The 15,617-nt window shown below is 44.5% G+C and overlaps 1 protein-coding gene across 4 annotated transcripts in view; it reads right to left on the reverse strand.

The window, feature by feature from the left end:
- SLC38A9 (solute carrier family 38 member 9) overlaps positions 1 to 15,617 on the reverse strand; it is a 247,993-nt gene that overhangs the window by 168,834 nt on the left and 63,542 nt on the right. The window contains exon 1 of one of the 4 annotated variants that reach the window (XM_030193135.1): positions 9,277 to 9,316. The exons of the other annotated variants lie outside the window; for them this stretch is intronic. The gene's annotated coding sequence lies outside the window, so the exon portion shown is untranslated. Of the gene's footprint in view, positions 1 to 9,276; positions 9,317 to 15,617 lie in introns of those variants that run through there. 4 annotated transcript variants of the gene reach the window in all.

Raw genomic sequence — 15,617 nt, forward strand, 5'->3', positions numbered from 1 at the left:
ATATTTCTGGTAAGTAATTGATCTATTTCCAAAAGAAAATCTCCCTGGTTAGTGTTTGGACCATATATATTTATAATCGTATAAGTTTTCCCCGCCATTGCTACAATTATGAGTAAGTATCTACCCCTTTTGTCCCTTATAACTTTCTTAATGTCCCAAGGTTTAGAGCCATTAAGTGCTATCAAAACCCCCTTGCTTTTGGTGTTGTCAGTATTGGACGCGAAATAGATAATAGGATACCCTATATGATGGCATAATCTCTCACATTTTGGTTGTAGGTGGGTTTCTTGTATTAATGCAATATCTATATGAAGCCTAAGCAGCTCCCGAAATAGCAGTTGCCTCTTTCTGGGAATGTTAAGCCCTCTCACATTCAGAGTTAACCAGTTTATATCTGTCATCTTGAGATAATTTGTTTACCCTGCTTCTCCTTGTTCGCTATTATTTTCCTTTCCCAGTCCTTGCCTTGGGTCCCCCACCCAGTTTTACATGCTTAATATAATGTGTTCTCACCCCTTGCCCACCCTTCATCCCTGTCCCTCTTCCCTCCCCCCTCCTTCCCCGTCTATTTGTGACACCCCGTGTCTAACCATTGAGTGCCTAATAGTGGAGGAATAAGCATGTACCCCACTTACAACTCACCCCACAGAAACATCTTATTTCAAACGCTGCTGAACAACTCCTCAAACATGAAAAACCAAGTTCACAGATTAAATTCTTGCCAGGCTTCTGCCTCTTAAGATGCCCTTGCTCTTACTGTCGCATTAAATAGTTCTCAGGTGATCCGGACTCCTGATTGTTGCCTTTGGAGCCTTCGTGGGCCTTTTCCCACTCTCTGCCATTTCGGTGGAGGGGCTCGTGGTGCATTTTTCTTTCCCGGTCCGGTCTCCACTTGGTACTGTCCTAGATTGGTTTCTGGGCAAATCTCCCTCGCTTCTGCCAAAGATTTCACTTGGTGCATTTTCCCCTTTGTAGAAAGCCAGGGCAAAAGGATGCCGCCATCGGTACTGGAATTTAAGCTCTCTCAGGTGTCTTGTAAAAGTTCTTAGTTCACCTCTCCGTTTTAAGGTCGCTGCAGCCAGATCTTGGTATATTTCAATTGTGTATGAGTCCCATGTGAAACCAGGATTTTGGCATGCTGATCTCAAGATCCGCTCTTTGAGTTTAAAGCTGGTAAAGCAAGCTATTATATCCTTAGCTTTATTATTTCGTGCTGGGCCCAGCGCTCTGTGTGCCCTTTCTAGCTGAACTGTCTCACTTAGCACTTTTTCACCATTTATTGATAGTAATTCACTGACCAATTTCTGGATCACATGTTCGCTATCTTGGTATGTTGGAGTTTCTGGGAGACCTCGAAATTGCAGATTATTGCGGTGGCCTCGATTCTCCAAGTCCTCTATTTTATCAAGGAGGCTTTGTTTGTTGTCACGCAATTCCTCGACTTGCTGGTGCAGGGTCTCCAGTGTTTCACTGTGTTCCTCCACGTGCGATTCCATCTCTTCCAGCTTATTACCTAGCTCGTGGATTTCTCCCCATAGGTCCGATCCTAACGTTGCCACCTCAGTCCGGAGGGCTTTGAGATCGGAGCTGATCTGTTGTAGCCACGTCTGTAGGCTTGTGGGGAGCTCCTCTCCAGGCCCTTCTAATATTTGTGACGTCGCCCGGGGTTCTGTATCTACCATTTCTTTGGCTTTACGAGCCTCCGCCATTTTGTTTTCTCTGTGCAGCGCTCCTCCGGGGAAAGCAAAACGAGAGAAATCTACTATCGCTGCTTTTCCGCTTTTCTCCGCTGTGGTCCGAATCGAGCCTGCTGACATCTGTTTGCAATTCTTTCTCTTTTTACCGCGCTGGACTTGTTTTTATTACTATTTGTTTCCGTGGGGGAGCGGGAGCTCTTTCAGTGAGCGTCCATGCTGTCTGGTGACGTCACTTCCTCCCTGAAAAGGTTTTCAACAACTGTTCTACCTGAAAGTAGATTGTTCAGTCTGACAAAATATTACTTCAAAATCAGGTCAGGTTGCAGTATTACTGATCTCTTCTGACTTGGTCTAAAGGTTTTAATCAAGGGAAGCTCTGACTTCCATATAGCAAAGAATACTTTATCATTACTACTACTATTTAGCATTTCTATAGCGCTACAAGGCGTACGCAGCGCTGCACAAACATAGAAGAAAGACAGTCCCTGCTCAAAGAGCTTACAATCTAATAGACAAGAAATAAAGTAAGCAAATCATTATTGTCATTATCATCTATTAGAAGTAGGATTGTCTAATTCAGTACTTGCATCTTCATCATCATACTGTCCAATTATACAGAGAAGGCTTTCTCAAAGTTGGAATTGTCTTCTTATTCTAATAGTCTTTTGTCTGATGGCAAACTCTGAATATCTTCGGGAACTGATGCAAGAATATAAAATGTGTGGGAACTATTCAGTCTTAAGGCCAGACAAGAAGACTGTCTCTTTAAAGAATATCAATCTAATTGACAGTCACCCCAATGTAAAATTTTCCATGTGATGACCAGCAGTCCGTTGTTGTAGAGACATATGTCTGTTCACCAAGAATTGCTAAAAGCTTCAGCTTCATCTCCACTAAAAGATGGCCTAACTCATTACTGTTCTGATTTGCTGGATACCAGTAGCCAGTTACTACTACTACTTGACATTTCTAAAGCGCTACTAGGGTTACGCAGCGCTGTACAATTTAACATAGAAGGACAGTCCCTGCTCAAAGGAGCTTACAATATAAAGGACAAATGTACAGTCAGTCAAATTGGGGCAGTCTAGATTTCCTGAAAGGTATAAAGGTTAGGTGCCGAAAGCAACATTGAAGAGGTGGGCTTTGAGCAAAGATTTGAAGATGGGTAGGGAGGGGGCTTGGCGTAAGGGCTCAGGAAGTTTATTCCAAGCATAGGGTGAGGCGAGGCAGAATGAGCGGAGCCTGGAGTTGGCGGTGATGGAGAAGGGTACTGAGAGGAGGGATTTGTCCTGTGAGCGGAGGTTACGGGCGGGAATGTAAGGGGAAATGAGGGTAGAGAGGTAATGAGGGGCTGCAGACTGAGTGCATTTGTAGGTAAGAAGGAGACGCTTGAACTGTATGCAGTTCAACTAACAAAGGCAACTCCACTGTTCTCATAGGCTATACTCACTGAACAGCAAAATTTAAGACGAGATGATCCACTGTTTACGCAACGAGGTTTGCATCAGCAAAATCCTGTTTCTGGTTTTGCTGTTTAATTTCCATGTACATCTCGCTTTCACTTTCAACTACAAATCATTCTATGTAACTAAGTAAAAGTAATAAAAATTGGTGAAATTACTTCTTCAGTAAAAGTAACAAATGTTATCCTGTACTACTTTACAAGCAAAAGTAACAAAAAACTTTTACTTAAGTACAGTAATTAGTTAGCAAAGTTACTTACCTCTAGCAAGTGTTCTACAAGGACAGCAGGCATATATTCTCACATGTGGGCAACGTCATCCACGGAGCCCAGTTTAGACATTGCCATAGTGCACTGTCACTTTAAAACTTTGAGGCAGTGCCTCTATTGAACATGTGCCAGTGCCTTCCTGCCCAAACATCAGTATAATACCAAAACTAAGAAGATAAATCCAAGGAGAGGTGGGATGGATGAGAACATGTGCCTGCTGTCCCATGAGAACATCTGCTACAGGTAACTGCTATCTCCGAGGACAAGCAGCATGATATCCTCACATGTGGGACTCGCTAGCTGCCAGGCTCACAAATATAATAATCTTGTGAACTAAAAAGAAAGTGATCCTGGCAGAACAAAAAAAAAAAAAAGGGGGGGGGGGGGGGCTGGAGGGTATAGCTGGCATTCAAGTAGTAAATAGATTTTGCAGGGTTACTTGTCCAAATCGGCTATCCTGCCAAAATTGCTGCTCCAGACTGTAGTAAGCAGTAAAGGTGTGGATAAAAGACCATGTTGCCGCTTTGCAAATTTCATCAATGGAGGCAGAATGGAAATGGGCTACTGAAGTCTCCAAGGCTCTTACACAGAGTGGTAACATGGCCATGATGGGTCAGCCAAGCCTGAGTATATATATATATATATATATATATATATATATATATATATATATATAATGTCATTATAAAGCAGCCATTAAATAATTGTTAACATATCAAATCTTTATTAAATATTTAAATACATATATCTTAGCAAATTCTGTCATCCTACACACTCTCCCATTCAGCCAACTATCTAAAATCATAACATATACATATTACAAACAATATTCCCTTTTCAAAATCCTATCTATATATATAAAAGGTACCACCAACGTTCTAATGAAGCCTCACTTCCGTTTTGCATGGTGGTGTAGATATCCGGTTTCACGAATCACAGGCAGGAGTAAGGAGTAGGGAAACACGTGCAGCGTGTTTCCCTACTCCTCCCCCGCCTCACAATGAGCTGCCACTGCTTGAATGCAGGGAGGACTGGAGGTGCTGAAACGGCAGGGTCATAAAACAAAAAAAACAACACGGAGGCACATTCTTACCAGCAATCCTCCCCCTGCCTCACAATGAGCTGCCACTGCTTGAATGCAGGGAGGACTGGAGGTGCTGAAATCGGCAGGGTCATAAAACAAAACAAAAAAAAAAACACGGAGGCACATTCTTACCAGCAACAGCACACAATCCAGATCGCCAGGGTTCACCGACTTTCTCCTCCCCCACCCCAACAAATAACACAGCTTTAGAAGTAATTAAGAGAACTGCTAGCAAGTTTCCACATTCATGCCCTCTGCCAAGAGTAAAGCTTTTTCAACAAGCTGTCCAGCCCAGTGCTTCAAGGAAAAAGGCACAGCTCTGGTTTCGTTCTCTGCCAGGGAGAGGTGAATGCAGGGAGGACTGCAGGTGCTGTGTTCTGTATGTTAGCTCAGGCAGGCACTAGGACCTAGAGGGCACTGTTTGGGGGCCGCTCTCGAGACCACAACATTGTATATTCTCTGCTGCTGCTGCTGTGACTGATTCAGTGTGGGCTCCGCTCCCAACCTTAGGAGTCTGTGTTTCATTTACAGAGAGGATAGCCTGTACAAGTATTCTTTCCACACACAAAAAGGCAAGTAGTTGAACGCTTACGGAAAAGTGTATCTCAGTCAAGGCTGTGCGACAGGGAATGTACTGAGCGAAGAGTTTTGCCGCTGCCCTTCTATTTATAGTTTAATTTGTCTTTCCAGGTCTTTCATTTATTTTTTCTTTTGATTTTTTAGCAACATAAAATGATGTGGCAAAACGGTAACCACCCCCCAGAAAACCAACATATCCGCACAGATTACTCATGCAACTCACAAACTCCCCAAAAAACACAATAACTAACCCACCCTCAAAATCCTCCCTCTACAACACGACAAAGGGAAGTACAGGGGAACAACATCAAACTCACTCACAGAAACACGCAACTATCCTCTACTCCCCACACACACAGTCCCCCAACCACAAAATACATGATTTCTGTCTGCCACTAACACGCACGTTCCCTTACAAAACAACCCTATCCTCACCCACAAACACCCCCCCCCTAAAATGCCAAACACTACCCCCCCAAATAAATACACAACATCTAATATGAAAAATCAACATCTCTCACTCACACCTATACACACAAGCAAACTCACCAGCCCCCACACCAACATACACACACTCTCACACTCACTGTCTCTCACATATGCACTTGCACACAGTCAATCAGACACACACACGCTCTCTCACAGACACACTCGCACCCAGTCTCACTCTCTCTCTGACACACACACACACACTGTCACACTCTCTCTCTCACACTCACTCGCCCACACACTCTCTCGCAAACATACACACTACGTGAAAACCTTGCTAGCGCCCGTTTCATTTCACTCCGAAACGGGCCTTTTTCACTAGTCATTACATAAATGTACTATATACACCTATCTAGTACTTGTTAATATAATGTATTCCAGATCACCACAAATTATAAATCCACTCCTCAGATATGTCTCTCAACAGAGGCGCTGTGAATAAATCCACTCCTCAGATGTATGTCTCAAAGGAGCCACTGTATCACAACTCAGTGTTCAATATATCGATCTATCCACTCTTCAAAGGACTGTTTTCATAAACAATCACGGAGCTGAATTCACGATCTTCACCAGGCAGACAAGTATTCTTTACTAGAGTAGGTGCAGTCTTAGTAGTAATCAGCCTTAAACGTCCCATAGATCAATACCATCAATGAAACTTCAGCTTAAACCAGCTTAGCAGCATAGTAATGAAAACACCCGACATAATCATGTTTCGCTATCATAAGCGTCTTTAAGGGTCTTTCATTGGCTGAGCTGGTTATCTGTCATAATTATTTTAAATTTCAGCATATGTTTTTTCATCAAATTAAGGGAGCAGCGATGGGGGCCACGGTGGCCCCCACTTTAGCCTGTCTGTACATGGATCAAATTGAAAAACAATATGTGTACACTCCTGAGTATTTTCAGGGAGTGGTTAGATGGTACAGATACATTGATGATATTCTTTTAATTTGGGGTGGCGCCGATGGACAGTTACAGCAGTTTTTACAATATCTTAATTCGGTTAGTATCCATATTAAATTTGTTCATCATATTGGATACCATCAAGTAAATTTTCTTGATATTAATATATCTTGGGTAGATGGCAAATTTAGTACCAAATTGTTTCGTAAACAGACGGACCGCAACACTGTGCTACATTATCGGAGCCATCACCCAAATATGCTGAAAAATAGTATACCGGCCAGCCAGCTACTACGTATTCGGCGATTGTGTAGCTCTAGAGATGAATACTGTGTGCAAGCTGACAGGATGATTACGAGATTCCAACAAAGGGGGTATCCAGCTAATATTTTGAAAAAGGCTGCTAAATGAGCCTTTAATTTCCATCGTGGCTGGCGGCAAAATGCAGGTAATAAGGATAAGACTGTGCAACCTTTGACCTGTGTGCTACCGTACACACGGTCATCTCATAACATCATACAAATATTGAAGCGGCATTGGTCGATTTTGACGATTCATAATGCATTTACTGTTTTGCCCCGTTTTGCCTTCACGCGGGGTACTAATTTGGGGGAGCAGTTGACCAGTAGGTCGAGTATGGGTAATGCTTCTCTAGGAAAACCTGACCACTACAGATGTAACCATTGCATGTACTGCCAGTACTCGTTACAAGTTAGGGAAGTTCCCATTCCTCATACTGATCAGGTCTATCGGTTAAAATCTTACACTGATTGTGATACCATGGGTTGCGTATATGGGGTAGTATGTCCGTGTGGACTTTGGTATATTGGGCTAACCACACGTAAGATTAAATGTAGGATAGCCCAACATTTGAGTAGTATTCGTACTGAGCGTGTGGAAGCCCCCCTCGTTGCCCATTGGTTGGCTGCTAAACATTCAGTGCAGGATCTTAGGTTTGTAGTACTTAATAAGGTACAGTTAGAAAGAGGTGGCAATCTGCCTTTGATCTTGTTAAGGAAGGAACAGCGCCTGATTTTTCTTTGGAAAACAGTTGCCCCAGGTGGGCTTAATAAAGAGATCGAATGGTTGAGCATCTAGGAGAGGATTTAAATCATTGAGATTCATGGCCAGCGAGTGCGCATGTGTGGGCGTCTTTTTGACGGTTCCACTGGCTGCTCACTGGTGTGCGTGTCTGACTACTTTCAGTAGCTGGTAAGTTGAATTTAAGATGGTTGATTTTGTGTTTTGTAATTACGTGAGTTTAGATTTATAGATATTTGCATGCTATGTTTCTACACAGAATGAAAGACTGAACAGATTGAGATGATGTTTTTCCTTTGAGGAAAAAGAATCCTGTGTATGGAGACGACAGAGATGAGCACCTCAACCTACCACGGAGGCATTCATGGTGAGGACTTTATGATGTGGAAGGGGCTGAAAACAAAAGTCCCTGGGTCAGATTCTGGGAGGCCATCCACTACTGTAGAGAGTGGCACAGCTGTGGAGCAACTCGAATATGGGCTGAGAGCAACTCATGGCTTGAGATCACCAAGAGAAGAGTGCCCACTGAGGTATTCGGAGATGGAGCAAAGCCAATGGTGTTACATGGACTGCTGAAGCCATGTGGCTGAGTAGGCAGAGCACCTGATACTAAGGTGTATCTGGAAATCTGAGTGGAGAGATGCATTACCTTGTGTGCTCTCAGTTGAGGGAGGAAGGCTCGAACCCGAGTAGTGTCCAGGAGAGCCCCGATGAACCGTAAGGTCTGAACTGGCTGAAGATGTGATTTGGGGTAATTCATTACAAAACTGAGTTCTAGGAGACACGTATGTGTGAACAGAATTGAGGTCTGTGCTGCTGCTTGTGAGGTTGCCTTGATTAACCAGTCGTCGAGATAGGGGATCATAAAGTTCTTTAAGCTGTCAATTCTTCAATATCGGAAAAGCACTTAGCTTAAACGCTCCAGATTTGAGGATCCACCAGTCACAAATCTGGAGCGTTTAGGCTCTTTAACTTATAAACTAGCGGAGTCTTTAACCTACAAGAGAGACGGAGTTTTATGCCTGATGATAGAAACTGAACACTGTATACATTGCTAAATCGTTTGTAACAGTGTTCAAAACCTGAGACTAAACATCTGAGGTTTCTGAGGGCTTTTCTCCGAAACCAATTAGTACTTGAGCTACTGTGAACGTACCTTAGCTACAGCCTGAGTTACTTGCATTAGGTTACTAATTCGCTCTAGCAATTACTGCATTTTTGCATTAAAAAAAATGTAACTCTCATAAAATGTAGGAAACTCACACCATCACACCATCATTGGTACTCCCTGTGCAAATGTGCCAAAATCAGTAAGTGCAAATACACACAAACACACACTGAACAGCAACACTCAAAGTGAATCACTTTCAGAAGCAAGGTCTAAAGGACTACAGTCTTCAAAAATCATAATCTGTAAAGAATCCAACAAAAACACTTCTCTTGTGTGATGAAAAGTTCTATTTGTAATACACATGCCACTATTGCAGCTAGGCGTTTGGATTACAAATGGAACTTTTCATCCTCCTTATAATAGGGAGGTGGTAGGGATTCTGAGGACTCCCCTCACAAAAATTTTATAATCTAATTTTGTGTCTATTTACATTTGATTATTTTTACATTGGAATTCATCAACACTCTTAGGGTTACTTTTTTCTTTTTAGTGAATCTTCTAAAAGCAGAAAACGGCTGTGGCTTGGGCACAGTTTTAATAGTATCTGAATGCTTTTAAAATTAGGCCGGCCACTTACTTGACAGCGAATAGTTCATCTCCAGGACAAGGGACATCTGCTAGATGCTTCTGCACAGCAGATTTGAAGTCAGAAATTCTGAGCCAGGAAACACATCGCATTGCTAATCCTAAGGCGGAAATGCAAGAAAAGTTATGAGAATCTAGAAGTTTCCTGTGAAGTTTGAGGAACTCATTAGCCTTTTCAGGAGGAAGGAAGTCTGCAAAGGAGATAGCACTGTGTATTAGAGTACTATGTATTAGAGACTTTAAGTAAACTGTGGAATAAAGTTGATAATCTAATATGCAGTTGATCAGCATGGAGGCCTGAAATGTTCTACTGTCAAAAGAGTATAATGTTCTAGCTTCTCTGCCTGGAGGAGCAGAAGCATGAGATCTTGAACTGCAAGTACGCTTCAAAGCAGATTCCACAACTAAGGAATGATGGGATAACTTGAGTTTTTTTTTTTTTTCAAACTCTGCATTTCTGGATCAATGTTCTTTGGAGCAAATTGAACCATCAGTGGAGTCACCCAGTTTTTGATAAGAGTATTCTTCATGACTGTATGAAGTGGAATAGCGATTCCCCCTCTAGGAGGAGAATCAAACAGCTCTGAACAAGGTTCCTCCTCCTTCTCTAATTTAGAAGGTATGGCTTGGGCCATATCACAGAAAAAGCCAGGAAAAAGATATACTTTCTGGAAGAACTTTACATCTCTCGGGGTAGAGAAGGGCCAGCTGGGATGTCACAGAACTGCTCGGCTGAGAAGTCCTATGGGTTACTGCTCCATTTTCCAGGAGAGGACCAAGTCTGACTCTTCAAAGTACTTCTCTTGGGGAGTACATAGAAGAGTGTGTCAACTAGACCATCGGCTCTGTGTAGAAGAACATTGAGGCAGATGAGTCCCCAAGGCTGAAAAAAGTTCTTCTGCTGATGTGAACAAACGCGTTGGTCGGATCGTGGTGCCCCTGACTGTGGGCTCTGAGCTGGTGTGCGGGGCCTCTCCCGTAACTGTCTCTCTGATGTATCTACAGCTGGGCTGAGGCTGGCACAAGCACCCTGTAAACCTGAATAGAATGCATATGCATTAGCCCTGAAAGCGCCTATTTGAGCATAGCCCAGATTTCTTCCTGTAGAGCAGGTGTTGGTACCAGCTGAGAAAGCGGTGTGAAGGCAGCTGAAGTTACAGCCTGTGCAGTTGTAGGAGATTGAGGACCTTCAAGACTCTCATTGAGAAAAGTTGTAGAGAAGGAGAGCGGTCACTGTGGCATGGACACTTCCCGTGCAATTGAGGATGTCGATGAAGGGAAGGTGTTGGCAGATTGCCTAGGTGATGCTTCATAGGTTTTTATTTTATATAAATATATTTTATTAGAAAAAATTAACACAAAATGGCAAGGATACAACAGTCAAACAGACGTAAATATATTGAAAAGCAAATATATAGTAAACAGCAGCATAACGGATACAAATGGTATCCTTGAAAATCTAGAATTTATTTCTGATTTAATAAAAAACTGCCCACCCACAAAGTGGGAAATTGACTCTTATAACCTTCCCCCATCCTATACTACCCCCTGAATTCCCATATACCTCCAACCCCCACTCTTTCCCACCTACCCCTCCCCCATCCTGGAACCCTAGAGAACTGTGAGCACAGGAGCTTCTTAGGTTTTTCTTTTTACGCTGCAGGTCCCATGATAAACAAGGCACCAATGAGGAGGATGTGGAGTCCTTTCAAAGTCGAGGTACCAAGTCCTATGTTGGACATTCTCAATGTTGCGTTAGTGCAACTGATGTCAATGCATATCCAAAACGTTCCTCAAGCTGGACTCTGCAGGCTTTAAGTGTCCTTGTTTGCATGTAAACAACAGAGGCCATACCGTATATCTTGGTGCACCAGATCCAAGCAATGAACACACCAGTTATGGGTGTCTGTGCTGGTCCTACTGCATCAAGTACACTTTTTAAAGCGAATCAGCACCCTCACTGATATGGATGGGAGGAAAGGGGGGAAAAAAACCCCCAGCCAACGCAAGGTCAAAAGCTCGGGGAACTTGAGTAGTTTCGTACCTGAAAATATTCGATGCTTCTTGGGCACAAGAAAGACTCAGAGGCCCCAAAGACAGAAAACAGAAAAAGTGCGAATATTTCTGTTTTTTTTTTTGGAGGGGGGGGGAGACGACACAATTGATAAATGGATTAAAATTAACAAAGAAAAAGAAAGAAATATGGGCAAAATGTCCCAAAAAAGGGAAGGCACCAAAATAAAAAAGTCTGACATGCTGAGGAGAGATTAGAAACCCAACCTCGTGCTTCACAGTAAATGCTAGACCAGTGTTTCCCAAAGTCCAGTAGTGGAGTACCCTCGTCAGTCAGGTTTTCAGGATATCCATAATGAATATGAATGAACTTGATTTGAACATACTGCCTCCATTATATTCAAACTAGGAAAAAATGCCCGTTTCTTAGCGCAATGAAATGGGCGCTAGCAAGGGGCCCCCTCCCTCCGGGCTACTTGCCTTGTTCGGGGTTCGCGTCGCTGTGTGTGGGGAAGTTTTTTTTTTTTGGCTGCGCCTCCGTGGCCGTGCCTGTGGCGTTTCCGTTTCGGCCCTCGAGTGTCATAGCTCCGCCCTCGACGTCATGACGTTTTGATGCGAGGGCGGTGCAGACACTCCAGGGCACACTGGATATCTCGGGCGCCTCAACTTCCGTGGAGGCTTCAGAACGTTGGGGTTGCCTTTTATATACAGAGATCTTTCATGCATATTGTGGATATCCTGAAAACCTGACTGGCAAAGGGTACTCCTGGACCGGACTTGAGAAAACACTGTGCTAGACTGCTGGTCCTATGCTTGAGCATCAGGGTGGGAAGTCACCCGCGCATGCATGATGGGGGGCAATGCCTCAATGTTTTAAAGTGACAGTGCACTATAGCTGTGTCCGCACCAATATCATGCCTGCTTATCCTTGGAGAAACTATACAACACTGGTGTTTGCTTAATTCAACCAACTCCTCTGTAGCTATGTCAGCTTAAAATAAGCTTAAAGCAAAACATCACACCATGAGAAAAAAAAACTCAATTATGTTACAATAATTTAACAAGTAACTATAGTACAAACAGTGCAGTTCAAACCAACAGTGACTCTCTGCAAAGGTGCTACATGGTAAAATTGGTCCTTACCTGATAATTTCAATCCAGGGATGAGTGGGTTATGTCCCTCTATCAGCAGGTGGAGATAGAGAGAACTTCAGAAGTTTACTATATGTGGACATGTGCAGCCATCTTAACCTCAGTATTGTCGAAACCAAAGCAGTGGAAGATGGAACAGGAAATTCAAACTGTAGGCCCCTCCTCCACCAATCCTGCGGGAGGGAAACATCCAAAGCGGGAAACTGTAGTATGATGAGTATCCTTTTACAAGTAACCTAGATGAACTGAAGGAGGAAGAAAATAATGGATCTGAGCAAGCGAAAAGAAACACTCAACCAAGATCAACAAAGGGCAGGCCTTTGGATTGATCTGTTGGGACTAATGGAAAGAAAATGATCAGGTAAGGACTAATTTTACCTTCCCCAAGTTGGGAGGATGTAGGTTTACGTCAGACGGGGGCGGGTCCAGGTCAGGGAAGACGAAGGAGAGAGACGTCCTGAAGACTGCAGCGATCTGATGGTCTTCTTGCTGGTGCAGCACCTTCATACAGAGGTGAGAGGCGCTGCCGGGCCCGGTAATGTGGAGGGGGGCCCGGAGGAGGGGGGGGGGGGGATCAGCGGCAACGACCTCAGAAGGGGCGGCGGGTCACGGGGCGGAGGATGGCGGGAGGCGGGGCTGTGTGGAGAAAGAGTTGAGAGACAGGAAGGGAGGGGGGCCGGGGATCCTAAAGGCGGGCAGGGGGGGCAAGGCCGTCCATAAAGGACGCTCCTGACAAGCACCTTTGCCCCCTCCCGAACCTTTTTTTTTCACTTTTATATTGATGCAGGGGGAGCAGGGAGCAGCAGCGACCTTGGGCATCAATAAAACACGCCCCTGATGCGCGTTTTCGCCGCCCATCGCTTTTTTTTTTTGTTTTCTACATTAAAGTTTTTAGTCGGACAGCCCTAACGACAGGCAGTTTTCCAGCATTAGGGTAGTTGGAAAACTTTGATGCATCTCATTTTAATAGGGTTTCTACACAATTTGCTCATCTGCATTCCGTTTTCTGCTACCATCGTCGGAAAAGGGAAAATTAGGTTCTTACCTTGGTAATTTTCTTTCCTTTAGTCATAGCAGATGTAGCCATTATGTATGAGTTGTGCCCATCAACCAGCAGTGGGAGATAGAGAGCACTCAACTTTTCACAGTGCCTCATGGCCAGCCAGCTCCACTGCCTCTTCAGTATTTGAAGCTTCCAAAGCAGTATGGCAAACCACAATGGAAATAACATGAACTTTCCTCACAGCGAACGATGGCCCCTTAACAAGGGCATGAACTCAAAAGGAGGGAATGAACACATCCTACTGGAGGGAATAAACTCGTCCTCCTTATTATATAACTGGAGGGGATACACGCAACCTCCTGGAGGGAATAAATAAACTCATCCTCAAAACATAAACTGGAGGGAATGGACTCATTCTCCTATAAGTGAACATGAATCCTGAAGACTGCTTTCCAATTTTCTCCCAAGGAAGGAACTTCAGGAAACAAGAACAGAACCTGAAACAGATTCACAGCATACAGACAATCATACAGGGACGGCTCATGGCTTCATCTGCTATGACTAAAGGAAAGAAAATTACCAAGGTAAGAACCTAATTTTCCCTTCCTTGTCATCAAGCAGATGAAGCCATTACGTATGGGATGTAACAAAGCAATCCCTTATATAGGTGGGAACAGGTCACACCACGCGCTAGCACTTGTGCTCCAAAACGCGCATCCCTCCTAGCAGCCACATCCAGCCTGTAATGTCGGGCAAAAGAGAGCTTAGAAGCCCATGTTGCTGCACTGCATATCTCTTGACGAGAGAGTGCTCCAGTTTCAGCCCAAGAAATCGCTCTGGTAGAATGCGCCTTAAAGGCTACAGGCGGAGACCGGCCAGCAAGCAGATAAGCTGAAAAGATAGTTTCTTTGAGCCAGCGGGCAATAGTGGCTTTAGACACTGGAGACCCTCTGCGAGGACCTGATAGCAAAACAAACAGATGATCATAGATCCTGAAAGAGATAGTAACTCGCAGATACTGTAGCAGAGTCCTGCGCACATCTAACAGGTGCAACTGCCCAAAAGATTCTGGAAACTCCTCCTTATCAAAGGAGGGCAAGAAAATAGGCTGGTTTAGGTGAAACGCTGAAACCACCTTAGGCATGAAGGAAGGCACAGTCCGAACCGTGACCCCGGACTCTGAGAATTGCAGAAATGGGTCTCCACAGGATAGCGCCTGGAGCTCTGACACCCGTCTTGCCGAAGTAATGGCCACAAGAAAAACGGCCTTTAGTGTCAAATCTTTCTCCGATGCTCGCCGAAGTGGCTGAAAAGGAGAAGCCTGCAGGGCCTTCAAAACTAGCCCCAGGTTCCAAGCTGGACAGGGTGCTCGCACGGAAGGCCGGAGCCGAAGCACCCCACTAAGAAACCGTGCCACATCTGGATGAGCAGCTAAAGACACGCCTTCAACCTTACCACGAAGGGAGGCCAACACTGCCACTTGCACCCGCAGAGAATTATAGGCCAAGCCTATTTGTACACCATCCTGCAAAAAGTCCAGAATCGGCGAGACAGGAGCCCGCATGGGTGTGATCGCTTTTGAAGCACACCAAGACTCAAACTGGCGCCAAATCCTGGCATAAGCCACGGAAGTGGACCGCTTGCGGGCCTGCAGGAGAGTGGAAATGACTGTGTTTGAATAGCCTTTGTCCCTCAATTGCGCCCTCTCAATCGCCATGCCATAAGACCAAAGCGGCAGGCGTCCTCCATGGCTACCGGGCCCTGTGACAACAGGTTCGGTACCAGACGTAAAGGAAGGGGAGCCTCCACTAGCATCTGTCAGAGGTCCGCATACCAAGGCCTCCTGGGCCAATCCGGGGCGATGAGCACCACTTCTACTACTACTACTAATACTACTTAGCATTTCTATAGCGCTACAAGGGTTACGCAGCGCTGTACAAGTTAAAACATGGGGAAGGACAGTCCCTGCTCAAGAGAGCTTACAATCTAAAGGTAACAAGCTATGTAGTCAGTGTAGGTATCATGAATGGAGAAGGTGGTTAGGCACCAAAAGCAAGGGAGAAGAGATGGGCTTTGAGTAAGGACTTGAAGATAGGCAGGGAGGGCGCATGGTGTATGGGCTCGGGGAGTCTGTTCCAGGCATAAGGTGATGCGAGGCAGAAGGG

This window comes from Microcaecilia unicolor, chromosome 2 (genome assembly GCF_901765095.1).
Source record: "Microcaecilia unicolor chromosome 2, aMicUni1.1, whole genome shotgun sequence".
NCBI lineage: Eukaryota > Metazoa > Chordata > Amphibia > Gymnophiona > Siphonopidae > Microcaecilia > Microcaecilia unicolor.